The sequence below is a fragment of the Oryctolagus cuniculus genome, chromosome 6, assembly GCF_051225735.1.
Source record: "Oryctolagus cuniculus isolate XC-2025 breed Fujian yellow rabbit chromosome 6, ASM5122573v1, whole genome shotgun sequence".
Classification (NCBI taxonomy): domain Eukaryota; kingdom Metazoa; phylum Chordata; class Mammalia; order Lagomorpha; family Leporidae; genus Oryctolagus; species Oryctolagus cuniculus.
The window spans coordinates 77,154,527-77,163,754 of NC_142872.1; the positions used below are offsets into that span (position 1 = coordinate 77,154,527).

Below are 9,228 nucleotides of genomic sequence, written 5' to 3' on the forward strand. Positions count from 1 at the left end.
TCTTGGAATAAAACTTAATGAAAATTATATTTAATGCCCTTGGAGAAATGAGAGGACAGTTTATTCAATTAAAAAAAAAAATGGAGGCCGGCGCCGTGGCTCAATAGGCTAATCCTCCACCTTGCGGTGCCGGCACACCGGGTTCTAGTCCCGGTCGGGGCACTGGATTCTGTCCCGGTTGCCCCTCTTCCAGGCCAGCTCTCTGCTGTGGCCAGGGAGTGCAGTGGAGGATGGCCCAGGTGCTTGGGCCCTGCACCCCATGGGAGACCAGGAAAAGCACCTGGATCCTGGCTCCTGCTATCGGATCAGCGCGGTGCGCCGGCTGCAGCGGCGGCCATTGGAGGGTGAACCAACGGCAAAGGAAGACCTTTCTCTCTGTCTCTCTCTCTCACTGTCCACTCTGCCTGTCAAAAATAAAAAAAAAAAAAAAAAAATGGAAGACTAAGTAAAAGGTAGCAGAATAGAACCAGAGGGAACTCTAGATGATGAAATAGGAGAGAACTGATCGAAATGAAAAGAATCATTTGAAGATTTAGAGGACAGAGGTGGAGAAAGTCTACTAGAGAAATTAAAATAAAAAGGTATAACAATGACAGGTAGGAATGATAAGAACATTTTGAAAATCTGTGAATTCCAAAGTAATTAAGAATTTCATGAAAAAAGAAAAGAAATGGAAGAGCAAAAAAGTATTTTTAAATGAAGTCTTTTTTTTTTTTTTTTTTTTTCCAATCTGAAGACCTTGGATATCCCAGTTAAATGCGTCTCCCTCCCCTAACCAGACTCGTCACAATGAGAAGCGGCTCCGGCATCGTGGCAGTGGATTAAGTTGCTGTCTCTGACTCTGCATCACATATGTATGTGGGTTCATGTCCTGGCTGCTCCACTTCTGATCCAACTCCTTGTTAATGGCTTGAAAAAGCAGCAGAGGATGGTGCTGGGTTCTCTGCACCCACGAGGAGATCCAGATGCAGCTCCTGGCTTCAGTCTGGCCCAGCCTTGGCTGTTGTGGATATTTGAGGAGTGAATCAGTGGATGAAAGATCTCTCTCTCGGGTCTCTCCGGATCTCTCCCTCTCTTTCTGTAAAACTCTGCTTTTCAATGAGATAAATAAATCTTACCAAAAAAAATGTAGCGCAAAATATCTCAACCTGAATAAAGAAACAGTTGGAGCTCACTGGGGAACAGCAAAGCATAGGGATAGGAATGCAGGCTCCACAGAGAGCTATGAATGTAGTCAGATGAGGCAAGGGGAGTTTTTCAAGGCAATAATGAGGAGGGCTACACAGAACTCTGAAACAATGACCTTTGCCTGCAGTGATTAATTACAAGGGTGACGTCAGTCTGAGGGTCAGATGGGCAGATGTTCTTGCAGAACTAGAAGCTTTTTGTAAGAGGCTGTGGTGGCCTCTGCGTTCCAGCTGAACCCCGCAGGCAATCCTGTGTGAGAACCCTTTCCACGTAACCTCCTGACTTGATTTTCTTTTTGTTAAGGTTGACACAATCAACTTCATCTTGATTCTGCCAGTTTGTATTCCTTTCACAAAAGAAAAGAGCCTAAATACACTGCAAGGTTGTAAATGTTAAAGGCCAACGACAGAAGGTCAGGATGCTGCATTCTGTCTCCGTATCAGCACTGGGTTTGAGAAGAACAATGGAAACAGATCTTCAAATTATAAGGGAAAATAATTCTATCCTGTGAGAGTAGACCAACGACTCTATATCAAACAATTCTCCAAAAGTGTGCCAGGCAAATATGGTTCTATAGAAAAGAGTTTTCCTTCAATCTCAAGGTACACATCAGAATAGAGTAACAAGCAGATTATAGAGGGCAAGCGATGTGATGCAGAAAAGAGGGAAATTAGAATTTCACGGCCCAGCTGGGCAGCAGGGCCAGAAGAGTGACCGGGGCCATGGGAGCTTGAGCGTGGGGGCTTCCTGGGGAAAAAGAGAACTGGCCCTGGCAATCACTGCAGGTGTGGACTCTGTGCAAGACTGTGTTCTGGAAAGTTTAAATGAGATTGGTGGGAAATGTAACAAGAATTGTTAATAGGGACATAGAAAATCATAGTGAAAAAAAGAAAGCCAGCCGGCGCTGGGGCTCACTAGGCTAATCCTCCGCCTTGTGGCACTGGCACACCGGGTTCTAGTCCCGGTCGGGGCGCCGGATTCTGTCCCGGTTGCCCCTCTTCCAGGCCAGCTCTCTGCTGTGGCCAGGGAGTGCAGTGGAGGATGGCCCAGGTGCTTGGGCCCTGCACCCCATGGGAGACCAGGATAAGTACCTGGCTCCTGCCATCGGATCAGCGCTGTGCACCAGCTGCAGTGCGCCGGCTGCGGCGGCCATTGGAGGGTGAACCAATGGCGAAAGGACAACCTTTTTCTCTGTCTTTCTCTCTCACTGTCCACTCTGCCTGTCAAAAAACAAACAAACAAAAAAAAAATAAGAGAGAGCCAATTAATAAGACTGAAAAGAAAAGAACACTTGTACAGTTGACCTTCGTTATTCTGGCTTCTGCATCCAGGAATCAAAAATATTAGACAGCAGGCATGATGGTGCAGGAGGTAAGCTGTTGCTTGCAATGCTCGCATTCCACATCAGAGAGCTGGTTTGAGTCCCAGCTGCTCCACTTAAGATTCAGTTTCCTGCTAATGCAACTGGGAAGGTAGCAGATGATGGCTCAAGTACTTGAGCCCCTGCCACCCATGTGAGAAGTCTGGATGGAGTCCTTGGTTCCTGGCTTCAGCTTGTGCTGGACCTTGTTGTGGCCATCTGGGGAGTGAGGCAGTAGATGGAAGATCTCTCTTTGTCTCTCCATTTTTGTCCACAGTCATAAGAAAATATTTTAATATTAATAATGAATTTATCCTTTTATAGACAAAAAACATGTACATGGTTTCTACCTTATATGAGATAAAGTAGAAAAGTAAACATTACTGTACTCAACCCCCAACACAGCACTGACTGTGCCACAGGTAACCTGGTCCATAATACTAAATTATACAGAAATTACAGGCCACTGAATGCATGATTATGGTAACAGCTTTAAGAAAGGTATATATTTCCATGGCCAGCACCATGGCTCACTTGACTAATCCTCTGGCTGTGGCGCCAGCACCCCGGGTTCTAGTCCCGGTCGGGGTGCCGGATTCTGTCCCAGTTGCTCCTCTTCCAGGCCAGCTCTCTGCTGTGGCCCGGGAGTGCAGTGGAGGATGGCCCAAGTGCTTGGGCCCTGCACCCACATGGGAGACCAGGAGGAAGCACCTGGCTCCTGGCTTCGGATCGGCACAGCGCACCGGCCATAGCGGCCATTTGGGGGGTGAACCAATGGAAGGGAGACCTTTCTCTCTGTCTCTCTTTCTCTCTCACTGTCTAACTCTGCCTGTTCAAAAAAAAAAAAAAAAAAAAAAGAGAGAAAAAAAGAAAGAAAGGCATATATTTCCAGAAGTATGTTAAATACACAAATGTCAGTTCTATAAATAACTAAAGTTGTCAGCAAAAATGGCTAGGTTATAACATTCCTAGGTTCTTTAGTGCTTTAGGTATTTTAGATGCAATGCTGTTTGATCAGTTAGTTTAGTTACAGTTTTAAACAAGCAAACATTACTCTACAAGAGGAGCTAAACTGGAACACTGCACAAACTTCACAAGGAAGGTAACTTGAAAAGTAGAAAAAGTGATTCCAATTATTTTAATTAACATTTGAGATATTAAAAGAATCAATGACTTAAGAAATGCTTTGAAAGAAACTCACTTTTTCTTCCTCAGTTCCTCCAAATAAATTTAAGATCCAGACTGTTGAAAAATATGTCTTTAAAGTAGATTTTACACTAAAGTGTTATGATCCAGAGACATAGCCTTAATGCTTCCAATGTGTAATTCTAACCTAAAATCACAATGCTTGTTTTCAAAACATCAGATTCAATTTCTATAACAATTCATTGGTAGGGATACAAACAAATCAGGGTGGAAACGCACAACAGCTGCAGCTACAAGACAGGAAAATGAATTCCATTTTTCCATAAAGCCTCTATGAAAATATAAGGCCCAAAGTGAGTGACAACAGAAGTCCACATATAAACATTGTTTAAAACATAGAATGTTTTCCAAAACTTCTCATGAGACATCAATGAAGTCATAGTCTGAGTTAAGACCTCAGAAACCAAGGCTGCGTTATACATAACTTTGCTGATTGACACACCTTCAACAATGGTCAGCCAGCATACAGAATTCACAGACATCATACAGAATTCACAGACATCATACAGAATTCACAGACAGCATACAGAATTCGCAGACAGCATACAGAATTCACAGACAGCCACAGGAATTTTCAATGCCCTGTCCTCTCCTCTCTCAGTGCTGGATGTTGATTATTTTATAGTTTTACTACTACAACTGCCAAGAGGGTTTTCTTTCTTTCTATTTTAATATTTACTTATTCATTTGAGAGGTAGAGAATTACAGAGAGGCAGAGGAAGAGAGAGAGGTCTTCCACCTGCTGGCTCACTTTCCAAATGGCCCCAATGGCTGGAGCTGGGCCAATCCAAAGCCAGAAGCCAGGAGCTTTCTCCAGGTCTACCATGGGGGTGCAGGGGCCCAAGGACCTGGGCCATCTTCAGCTACATTCCCAGGCCAAAACAGAGAGCTGGATTAGAAGTGGAGCAGCTGGTACTCGAACTGGCACCTATATGGGATGCTGGCACTGCAGGTGGCAGCTTTATCTGCTAAGCCACAGTGCTGGCCTCCCAAGAAGCCTTTTTGGAGGAAGAGTTCCATCTTTTCTTTTGACGCCCTAAAGTGTAGGTAACAAAACATAAAATTAAACAAAATTTATATTTGATAAACTACCATATAAAGTTACCATTGCAATATTCATATGACTGCTTAAAACATAACAGTCATGATAAAGTCTACAAAGTATATTCATAGCTTTATTAAAGAAATTCAGATTTTCCCATGGTTAAAAATACAGTGCTGGCCACTGAAAAGTGCTTTGTTGCAACAAGAGGTGCAATAATGAACAAAACTTCAGAAAACACGAACGTATCCCCCGAACTTTTAATATGAGGAAGGCAAGAACTGCACTGCAGCAGCAGAATGTTTTAGTAGCTGACACTATAAAGCTAACATTAAGAAAGAAAAAGTAACACAGAAAGTGTAAGCAACAAATGGTGTAACCAGATTACTGCAAATGGAGATTAGCAACAAGAAGTGAGGAAGGTGACAGCCCACTCCATTCTGATAGGATGCCATCTTGAAATACAAAGTTTTTTTTTTTTTTTTTTTTTTTTTCAGGAGTGGAACTCAGCACAGGATGACTGTGAAATCAAACTCAAAAAACTGGGCTCTGTTTGAATATCCAATGTTGAAGCAGCTCCTGGAAAGAGTGAACGAAGCTAAGGACTTGTAAAGAGAGTTTACTACTGGAATGTAAGAGGTTCTGAAGGCTCTCTTCTCTGCAAAAGCCTCGTGTTGCAATTTTCCTACAAACTTTCCGGTTTAATTCCAAACTGAACAGTGGAATTCCAAAGCACAGTTAAAGAGGAACCCAGTCTACCTCTGTTGTAACACTGGAGTTTTGCTTTGTGGCTGAATCTATAGTTGCTTCCTCAATGACCGTCTCAAATGACTCTGTACTCCCATTCACATCTGAGTCATCCTCTCTCATCATAAGCATCCCTGAGTTTTCTATCTGCAAGTTGGCCAGAAGCATTCAACATGGTGACATATCCACAGATATGCTGCAAGTCCACCTTGTTCCTTAATATTTGCAGTGCTTTACAAACACCCATACTGACATGAGTGAACTCGCTTTGTAGTTATGTTTCATCAAATGGAAATGGTATATGGACGGTTTCTCCTACTCCATGCAAATCATGTCCCTGAATTAAAACCACAGAGTGAATTAAACCATCATTCAACATTGTGAGAACATTTGATGTAGGAATTACTTCAGGATAATGACCCAAAGATGTTATTAGTAACCGATCATAACCTTGAAATATATCTGGCAGTAGTTCTCTGCTGTGGCCCGGGAGTGGAGTGGAGGATGGCCCAGGTGCTTGGGCCCTGCACCTGCATGGGAGACCAGGAGAAGCACCTGGCTCCTGGCTTTGGATCAGCGCAGCGCCAGCCGCAGTGTACCAGCCGCAGCGGCCATTGGAGGGTGAACCAACGTTAAAGGAAGACCTTTCTCTCTGTCTCTCTCACTGTCCACTCTGCCTGTCAAAAATAAAAAAAATATATATATATCTGGCAGTTTTCGAAGTTTTGGACCTTTGCATAGTAAGAGAGATGGTGGTCCTTGTTCAGTGATATGGTACATGTACAGTTTAAACCAGACAGAACTAACTTCTGGAATAGCTGGTCCAATATGCTGAGGGGTTCAGCTGCTGACAGGCTGGATTTCACTGATGAGAGGAGCCATGGAAATAAGCAGCGTGTAATTTTTTTTTTCAGAACCCTGCTGGTTGCAGAGTCTAAATGAAGAAGGCTTTCACAGAGTAAGAGATCCAGAGGAAAACCTATGCAACAACTCTTGGGAAATGATAGATGATTCCTTCCTTAAATTTTCAAATTGAGCATAATTGGGTTGGTATGGCTGTGCAGTTTTCTCTCTCTCTCTCTCTTTCTTTCTTTCTTTTTTTTTTTTTGACAGGCAGAGTTAGACAGTGAGAGGGGGAGAGAGAGAGAGAGAGAGAGAGAGGTCTTCCTTCCATTGGTTCACTCCCCAAATGGCCACTATGGCCGGCACTGCACCGATCCGAAGCCAGGAGCCAGGTGCTTCCTCCTGGTCTCCCATGTGGGTGCAGGGCCCAAGCACTTGGGCCATCCTCCACTGCCTTCCCGGGCCACAGCAGAGAGCTGGCCTGGAAGAGAATCCGGCACCCTAACCGGGACTAGAACCCGGAGTGCCGGTGCCACAGCCAGAGGATTAGCCTAGTGAGCCACAGAGCCGGCCCGGCTGTGCAGTTTTCACAACTAGCTCTTTGTTATGACGTAGAAACAGTATTGTATTTCTCAGAGAAAGTGCATGATCCAAATATCTCTGTGCTTCTCCTTCACCAGCACGCTGAACCTTCTCTTGTTCTATAAGAAACTGTCCAGGCATTCATCTGACAGTTTGTCTACTTTGAATACTGTGACTGCATGACTTTTCAAGTTTGGTGACCAATTTCCCACCATTAAAAAGGCAGTTAAGGGCTGAGTCAAACAGAATCGCAATGCATTTTATTTATTTATTTATTTATTTATTTATTTATTTATTTATTTTGACAGGCAGAGTGCACAGTGAGAGAGAGAGACAGAGAGAAAGGTCTTTCTTTGCCATTGGTTCACCCTCCAATGGCCGTCACGGCCAGCGCGCTGCAGCTGGCGCACCACGCTGATCCGATGGCAGGAGCCAGGTGCTTCTCCTGGTCTCCCATGGGGTGCAGGGCCCAAGCACTTGGGCCATCCTCCACTGCACTCCCTGGCCACAGCAGAGAGCTGGCCTGGAAGAGGGGCAACCGGGACAGAATCCGGCGCCCAGACCAGGACTAGAACCCGGTGTGCCGGCGCCGGCAATGCATTTTGTATATCCTGTAGATAGAGTCAACCTGCTTCCACTGGCTGTCTCAGCTGGATCTTCTCGACTGTGTCAGTATCAGTAGATGATGCAGCTTCTTGTCAGGACTTCTGCTTTCTCCACCATCCCAGGGTAAGAGCATCATTTGTGGATCTAAAGTGCTCTATAACCTGTTTATAGATGGAACATTCTTCCATGATAAATAGGAGCTGAGCCAGATTTATCACTTGTCCCTTCCTATGGGCAAAGCCCAGTTGGTGATACATTGAAACAGCATTCTTAACCAAGGACAAGTCTGTCTCAAGGACATTTGCAAGCTCTGCAACATTAGTATGCCCATCTATTGAAACAAATATGTTTTTTTAAAGAGTTATTGATTTTTACTTGAAAGACTTGCACACAGAGAGAAGGAGAGAGAGAGGTAGAGGTCTTCCATCTGCTGGTTCACTCCCCAAATGGCCACAACAGTTGAAGCTGCACCGATCCAAAGCCAGGAGCCAGGAGCTTCTTCTGGGTCTGCCACGTGGGTGCAGTGGCCCAAGGACTTGGGCTATCTTCTACTGCCTTCCCAGGCCATAGCAGAGAGCTGGATCGGAAGTGGGGCAGCCAAGTCTTGAACTGGCACCCATATGGGATGCTGGCACTGCAGGTGGCAGCTTTACCTGCTACGCCACAGCGCTGGCCCCAAAGCAATTATCTTACACAAAGAGTTTCAAAATAATCACCTTGTATTCGATTCATTACAAAACCTTCAAGAGGTTTGTACCAGTCATCTACTGGTACAAATAGATAAATAAATCCGTTGTTATATAAACTATGCACTACATTGTAATGTAGTGATCCAGAGAGAGTTGAGGCCCTGAATCGATGCTGTTCTCAACAGCGGGTTTCTCAAAGTGTATATCTTGATGTCTTCTTCAGTGTTATATCTAGCCTGTACCACCCACCACACCTCTATGGCAATTTCCATTGGCTTGATGGGTAGAAGATTGCAGCCTGTTTTTCTTCTGAAAAATTTCTTGGAAGATCTACACTGATTCTACATACAATCAATATACTGGTTCTTCCTATGCCAAGAAGCCTTAGACAGTCAGCAGCAGTAGAATTGGGCAATGAATCATAACTTTTCTCACTGTTCATAATGTCCTCCACTATCCCAGTATAGTAAGAAAATGGGGTTAGCCTCAGGCCCTTCATAATAGCCAATAAATGGTTAAGGAATCAGCACGAGATGATCTCAACTATACTTACACAGTTCCTTATAGTATTGGTATTCATCTTGCTTGACATGTTTAAGTTATTTGTGCACCATAATTGACTGTAGATACTATACAGGACAACCTACTGTTTATATTATCTCTGTGAATTTCCAAGATTCTGCCTCATGTTGGCCAACAACTTGCTGCAGGGGTAGTGTGCTGGATGTGGAACTCCATGTCTGCCTTCCTGATGCCAGAGCTGAGGGACTGCAGCTGTAAGGACGCCTCCTGACCGCCCTCTGTGTGTTGGGGAGGCTGTGGGAGGCCCCGCACCTTACACTGTGGAAGGCTCAGACCTCTCCATGGCCAGGGCTCCCGACAGCAAGCTGTGGCTGGGAGCCTCAGTGGCTTCAAGTTTCTTCCTAGTTTCGGCCAGCCTGTCTCTCCTTTCTCTGAAGCTCTGA

At 44.6% G+C, this 9,228-nt stretch overlaps 1 pseudogene; it reads right to left on the reverse strand.

The window, feature by feature from the left end:
* Positions 1-5,299: 5,299 nt before the first annotated feature.
* Positions 5,300-9,001, reverse strand: LOC127482658 (protein FAM91A1-like; annotated as a pseudogene).
* Between the last annotated feature and the right edge of the window lie 227 nt (positions 9,002-9,228).